Source organism: Cucurbita maxima, unplaced genomic scaffold (assembly GCF_002738345.1).
Source record: "Cucurbita maxima cultivar Rimu unplaced genomic scaffold, Cmax_1.0 Cma_Scf00162, whole genome shotgun sequence".
NCBI lineage: Eukaryota > Viridiplantae > Streptophyta > Magnoliopsida > Cucurbitales > Cucurbitaceae > Cucurbita > Cucurbita maxima.
Window position 1 is genome coordinate 36,083 of NW_019272178.1, and position 8,139 is coordinate 44,221.

Below are 8,139 nucleotides of genomic sequence, written 5' to 3' on the forward strand. Positions count from 1 at the left end.
CATCCCCAAATTCTGAAGTGACGTAAACTACCTTTACGCCATTTTCATAACTCATAAGGTGTTTCTGAAACACTCTTAGTAGGAATCATGTTCAAAATGCATGTAGCAGTCTCCACTACATATCCCCAAAACGGATCGGGTAATTGAGCGAAACTCATCATAGATCGAACCATGTCTAACAAAGTTCTATTTCTCCTTTCTGATACTCCATTTTGTTGAGGCATACCAGGGGCTGAGAGTTGTGACCTTATTCCATGTTCTATCATATAGTCCTAAAATCTTAAGTCCATGTACTCTCCTCCTCGATCTGATCGAAGTGTTTTAATAATTTTACCTAATAGATTCTCAACCTCAGTCTTATACTCTCTGAATTTTTCAACAGGTTCGAGCTTGTGACGTATTAGATAAAGATAGTCATACCTTGAATAATCCTCAATAAATCTAATGAAATATTCATACCCTCTTCGTGCTTTGACATTCATTGGACCACAGAGATCTGTAGCACGAGTTCTAAGGTTTCTTTGGCTCTATAACCTTGTTCGAAAAACGATCGTTTAGTCATTTTACCCTCAAGACAAGACTCACATGGAGGTAAATAGTTATCTTCTAACTTATTTGGAAGTCCATTTTTATCCAATCTATCAATCCTATTGAGATTAATGTGGCCTAGTCTTAAGTGCCAAAGATAGGTATTAGGAGAAATCTTTTGTCATTTATTTTGAGTTTCAGCTTTTTTAAACATCTCGGTATTTAAAATAGCTTTTATTTCGCTCGATTTTAACATATATAAGTTGTTTTCTAATTTTGCAGAACAAATATGAATACCTCTTTTGCAAATGAACAAGAGATAGATATTAGATTTCTTTTCATTTCAGGAACAAAAAGTACATTATCTAATATAATGAATCTATCTCCAAAAAACAACTTTAAATTTCATACTGATCTTGCTGAGACAGTCTCTCCTCTTCCAACCCTGAGTGTTATCTCACCGTCCGCAAGCATTCTCCAAAAGCTAGTTTTCGGGTAAAAAGAACAAATATGATTAGTCGCCCCTGAATCTAGTATCCAAGTTGAGTTTTCATACTCTACTGAACATATTTCTACAACGAGTAAATCATATTTACCTTGTTGTGTCTTTTTGGATTTATTCTCTGCAATGTATTTTGGGCAGTTTCTCTTCCAGTGCCCGTTTTCGTTGCAATGGAAACATTTTTCTTTATCGGCTTTTTGAACCTTGTGTTTGCGGTTAGTAGGAATCTAATTTTTCCCTTTACCCTTCTTCTTCATCAAAACACTTTTAGAAGTTGAAGGTCCAGGCTTAATTTCTTCGTACGATCCACGTAGTAATTTTTTGGAGATAGCAACATTTGCTTCAACTGTTTGTCCCTTGTTCGTTAAAAGGGATTGATAAGTCTGTAGCTCATTGAGAAGAGCAGTCATATTATATTCTATTTTTTTCATTACCACATTTGTACGGAACTGACTTGACTCTTCTCATCAATGACAACTTCATTTTCTTCTGTCACATTGAAATTGACCATCATGTCTAGGACATGTTCTCTAACTGAGATCGCTTCTTACATACGACAGTTGTAAATGTATTTTATGGCTTCATGTCTAAGAGAGAAGGACGGTTGTCCAAACATCCCTTTTAGAGATTCCATAACTTTTAGTAATACTTCGGAAGTGTGACCCGCCATTTTCAGACCTCAGAGATCGGTCCCAACAATGCTATCAAACGAAAAAGCCAAAGTTGGGAACGAACCTAATCCTATCCATTTCTAGAGTTTGTGTTGTTTCGACTCACATGTTACAACCCTCCAAATGGGTAGTAGCTTTTGGGCAACATGTAGGTGGAACATGGGAATCTCACGATGCAACCTAGTGGTGGAGACCATAGGAGGTGTTGATATACTTCCTTCTCCCACTTACTATAAATACTTTCTCTATTCACCTTGTTATTGACTCATGCAAATACCTTCCGAATGGAGGACGCTCCCAGGGCGACACAAGGCCGAGCATGAATCTCACGATGTGAATTTTTCAGAGAGCGTAAAAGGAAAACGATGTATCTCATATATCTTTTTCCTCCCACTAAGTATTTTAGACGGTTGGGTATACCTATTACTTCGTTATATTCCGACTAATTAAATATAGCTTAAGTCTAGGTTATTTTTCTAAAACTTATATCACTTAAGCATGCTCATAAAGCTGGGCTAACTAAGCTCAAGTACTGGTCCGATCTCCAGGTAGTAGGTGTTTTGTAAATCGTCAACGTAAGTACCTCCAGCCTTAGACAAGATCGTGCCAGGTGAGCTTTCTCGTAACTGCAATTTTGTAAGACATCGACCTATTTTAACTATTAAAATTGATCGTGCTCGGTTCTTAACCCTGAGTGAGCATGTACTTAACTTTATTATAAATTATAATAATTATAACATACTTGGAATGCATGAAACATGCTTAGCCTATGGTGAGATTTTAAATCTATATGACATACTTTGTGCATATACATTTTCTTTTTAATTAAAACATACATTCATAATGCATAATTAATTAAACACGCTAAAGTGGATTGGTTTTGGCATTTTAAAACAAGCAATTAACTAAATTATTACATTAATAATTAAAAATAACTTGAACTGCTCCCGAGGATCACGAATTGGGCGACCCAACCCTTAAAAACGTTGAACCAGACCCCAAAGACAGAAAAACCACCCGAACTGCCTCTTCCATCTTCTTCTTTGGTTCAGCTTGCTATCTCTTCCATTTTCGATCAATTACAACCTAAAATTGACTCTAATGATTCCATAAAAATTACAGACCTTTCTTCATTCATTAAAGTCCATACACATTAGGCTTATTACAATAATTGTATCAAATAGAAGCATAAAAAAATTCCAAAACAAAAACCATCCACTTTAGGAACCACAAAATTTCATTCAAGAAATGGTACCCACCATGATTAAATCAATGTAAATAAAGTGCCTAAAACTTGCTTATACCAATTGATGGTGTTAATATAACACATGCAGAAGCAATTTGGATCTTAGGCACTTTTAGAACATCAATTATAGTAAATAACTAGCATGTTCATAAGTATTAAAACTTAATGAGTTTGAATACTAACCTTTTGTAGTTCAAATTCCTTTTTCCTCACGAACCGGTTTCGAGCCACCACTAGTGTCTTCTCCACTATCCTCCGGCCTTAGAACGGGATTGAAGAATCCGATGAGTGACTAAACTTGGGAGGGATTTTGTATATATGAAGAGAGTGTTTGTGATAGGTTTTTCTCAAGGTTTTTCACCAAGAAGAAGACATTTCATGTTTTATGATCACTCTATTTATAGAGTCATGTTTGCATGTTCATGCAAATTTGAGATCACCAAATTTTGACACTAAAAATTTCACTCAAATATTTGGGATAACGTGGCAAGCATGCATACTTGAGTTAACCAAATTTATTGGATTTAGATTAATGATCGTAAAATTCACTTTATTCAATAACAATCTTTAATAAATAAACAACAATAATAACTTTATTGAAAATAAAATATGTTTTTGTTTACACACTATGAGTTTTAGGACATAAACCCCAACAATTATAACTTACCATATATATCATATTTGATCTTTTATTATAGGATATTTGTCTTCTATTACAGCTCACCATAGGTATCATGTTTGCCTTTTATTACAGGTTTTTTTCATTTATTGTTATAACCCTATCCTTTATAATTTATTTGATTATTTGAGACCTTCATTTAGGAGTGGTGGTTTCAGCCAATACATGAGAATATAAAACGTAGGGTAATGTGCTTATCAACAATGTGAAGTTAACAAGACAATAATAATAGGTTCTAAAGCACAAAAACATGTGGATAAATTTCAAATATTGAGGCGCATAAAAGATATGGACCAGCAACTAATATTGATAGATCCACTACAAGGCATTTGGTCTAGTGTATGATTCTCGCTTCGGGTGCGAGAGGTCCCGAGTTTGATTCTAAAAATGCCTCCAACAATTATATCAAATTGAAGCATGCAATATAATAAGATTTGAAATAGGTTTTTTAAACCTTAAATCAAGAAGTAATTCAAATTGATATTTGGAAAGAAAAAAAAAAGCTATATTTAATTATAATTTACAAGTGTCTTTATAACATGTTAATTGAAGAGAGCAAACAACAAGAATAAACAAACAAAGGAAATTTGTGTATGTATGATTCTCTTCAAATCTTGGAAACTATGAGGATTCCTCTCCTTTCTTGACATCAAGACTTACTTTTTTGGGACTTGGACTATAAACCGTCATCTACTCTTACTCCTACTCCCTTCTATAAGAATCAACATGGCATAATCATTCTATGAAGGCTGAGGTAGTCTTATAAAAGAAGATGAGGGTACCACTTTCTATTGCAGAATTTCTATGTGAATAGAGAATGAACCATATTCTTTGGAGATAAGATAGAGCCTCGAGCCTAACTTCAAAGGCATTACACAAATTGTTCTATGATATTTTTTTTAGGAACTCTTTGTTATGTTGTGCGCTGAAGGTTTAAGGAAAGGGACACAAATTCTCTATTGCACTGATCTCCCAATAGAAGTTTTACCTAGGTCATCTGTCGTCACAATCCTTTTAAGGAAGATGCGCCAAAATAACCAGTGAACAATAACATTTAAAGAAGTTTCAGACAGCAAGAAGAGGATTGTGATAGAAGTTTCCCTAGGTAAAACTTCTTTAAATGTCTTAGCCAATCATGACCTCATAATGAGGAGTCTCTTGGACAACAATAGCATATGGACAACAAATGACTTAGTCAATTGTAACAGTTATGATTGCTCAAGGTTTGTTGAGTCTTCATGTCTTCTCTGTTCGTGTCTTTCCTACTTTCTTCGCTTAAAACTTTTTCTTAATTGTATGACGTCATATCACCTGCTTCTGCTTGATGTCTTCTTAGTCGAAATAATAACGTTTCAAGTTACTAACGTGGACAACAAGGATAGTCCGCATCCATAAGAGCAATTAGATTCTATATGATGTCTTCATAATCATACGGATAATTTAACTAGTCCATAGTATTTTCACACCAGTCTTTGGTTTTGTTGCTTTGAACTCGAAGTTGATCTAACCTTAACTTATATGAACTCTTTATTTTTCTTGAAATTATTGTGGTTGACGCTTCCGACTTACCCTTCTCTACATCCGTCTAGATGATATTTATGTGTGAACATGTGTTGCTTCAATGGTTTGTTTTGGTCTCCCTTCTTTAGTATCTGACCTTGTTTTTGTCTCTCTTGGTGGGGATAAATTCATTATCTGACCTTGTTTTGCGTCGTGGTGTTAATGTAGTGGCAATAAGGTTTCTATTGAGATTGGCTCACTCAAGCTCCCCTTTTCAATTACAACAATAGCAGAAAGCGTAGATTCATCATGGCTATGATTATTTTTCAACTGTTGTATCGACATAATTTTCAACCCTCTTGGTTGATGGATGTTTTTCTGAATGATCGTCGGGTTAGACTCCGTTACTGCTAGACATTTTGCTAGGGGCATGTAAATGACTTTGTGTTTCAGCAGGACGTTCATTCCTGACACGACGTCGAAGTCATCCATTTCAACTATCACTAAACAATTTTCCTAGTCCAAGGCTCTAGCTTGATTAGAGTTCTCATTGTGACTCTTAAGACAGACAAAGCTTCCAATTTGACGGCGTTCATCTTTCCTGTATCTTGATGCCAAAGGATGTTAAAATATTTTGCATCGGTCTCCATCATGTTGTGGGTGGCTCTAGAGTTGACAATGGTGTTCCTTACTACTTTGTGCTTTATCTAGACCTCGACATGCATAATATATATATATTCATTTAACTATAAGACATATGGTCCATGGTAAATTGTAAGTCTTATACTCATTAATATTATAATGGCTACTACCTAAATTATAACCTAAAGTTGATAATTGATGTTCAATTAGCCAACCTTAAATTTGTAATCATTGTGAAGTGATTGAAATTAGAATGGAAGTAGTTTAAACTCCTAGTACCTTAAATGAAGTTGGTCTCTTCTAATAAAACACGAATTTCTCTTTAATATCATTAATACAATTATGCTTCATATTGAACCTACCAAACATGAAACTAAAACTACGTTCAATTTAACTCAATTTTATTGTCATCTTGAATGACGTGCAGGATATATTCTTGGTTTACCTTGATATTTCATATTAGTTAAGTTTTTTGCAAAATCACAATTTGACAATAACAAAGATGAACTTGAGTCTGTTTATTATTTTAAAGAAAATTTCTTTCTCCATCTTATTCCTAATAACTCTTCAACTAAATTCATATTATGCTAAGAAACAAATTTTTTACTCGCAAGAAGTAAAATATGCAACTTTAACTAAAATTTCATCGAAACAAATTTTATTGTCATACAACATAGATGACAATTATAGCCTTCAAACAAAAACTAGAGTAGTTGTGGTGAATGGGATAGAAACTCTAGTGTTCATCCATAATATACAACCACTACCTAAATTATTTCCTATAACTTTCAAAACATAAGTTGTAGTTGAAAATTACATAAAACTATCCCCAAAATCCAAGAACTTGTGTCCAATTAGTCAATCCTAAAGATAGCAACTAACATAGAGTAATTGAAAATTTAAAGTTCCAGTTACTTAACTAAATTTCATCTCGTCTTTAATAAAACATGAGTTGCACTTAAGTTCAAGAAATATTTGACTCCAACTCTTAGTACTATTAATGCAATTATATTTCATATGAGTTTGTCATAAATCAAACTATGTTACATTCAATACAACTTCATTTTCTTGTCATAGGAAGCAAAATAGAAGAATTAAATCAAACAAACTGATGAACTGAGCCGAATAAATCCAACCCAACCCAAACGGATTAGTTTGATTCATTTGTTGGGTTGTAGTTTATTTGAACACTTGCATACTAGACCATCAACTTTTTGTTTTATAGTCCAACAACCGCTCAAGAAAATAGATTTCAAACTTGAGAGAAAAAAATATACTGAGAAGGAGTTAAAAATGTTGCAATTTTTTAGAAAGGGCATTTGGTCTAGTGGTATGATTCTCGCATAGGGTGCGGGAGGTCCCGAGTTCAATTCTCAAAAGAATGAGCCTCAAAGAAAACAATTAAAACACCTTAGTGTATATTCTTCCATCTTAATCTTCAGAAACCAAAAATTAAGGCAATTAAAACTATAATGATGATGCTCTTTTTTAATATCATTTTATCTTTTCCACTTTCAATAGGCATGCCTACCCAAATCCTAACTTTCGATATTTGCTTTACTTGTGTATTCCACGATATGTGTCTCAAATAGAACTATCAAACTAAAACTTACATTATTTTCTTCTCAATACAGTAATTGTCGCAAACCCTATGTAAATAATTTAACAGCGGTCTAGTCTAAAAGATATAATAATAATGATTATTTCTCATGGATTTCATTAACAAAGAAAATAAATGAAATAATGTATCAATAATGATGATACATTCCATAAAAAAACATAATATATAGCCCATACTAAGGGCATTTGGTCTAGTGGTATGATTCTTGCTTTGGGTGCAAGAGGTTGTCCAAAAGAAAAAAAGCACTAAAATAATTAATTATCAGGTTTATGAAAAAGAAATTGTCATTCTTTTGTCTTTTAAAATCCATACTAAGGGCATTTGGTCTAGTGGTATGATTCTTGCTTTGGGTGCAAGAGGTCTCGAGTTCGATTCTCGGAATGCCCCTCTAAATGAAAAAAAGCACTAAAATAATTATTGTTTCAGGTGTGAGAGGTCTCAAGTATGTCCTTTCTACTAATAAAGGCATCAGGCAGGTTTATGAAAAAGAAATTTTAAGAAATTTTGAGCTTGACTTAGTCATCATAGCCTCTCCCACCTTGTGCTCCTCTGAAAGAGATCAGATCCTTTCCTGAACCAACCGGGCACAAAACGCCGAGGTAGAAAGTCGAAAGTGAGCTCTTTTCGCCGCCTATATGCAATCTCAAAGCCCAATCACCTCACGTTCGCGACTACCAAAGTGCACTAAACCTAATAGAGATCTTCGATCTAACAATAATGGAACTTCAAGCCCATTTAATCAATCCGCTT

The 8,139-nt window shown here is 33.9% G+C and overlaps 1 non-coding gene across 1 annotated transcript; it reads left to right on the top strand.

Annotated features, from left to right (window-relative positions):
• The first annotated feature begins 7,704 nt into the window (after positions 1-7,704).
• On the top strand, positions 7,705-7,776 carry TRNAP-UGG. The gene has a single exon. It is a non-coding gene; the product is annotated as a tRNA-Pro (tRNA).
• The last annotated feature ends 363 nt before the right edge of the window (positions 7,777-8,139 follow it).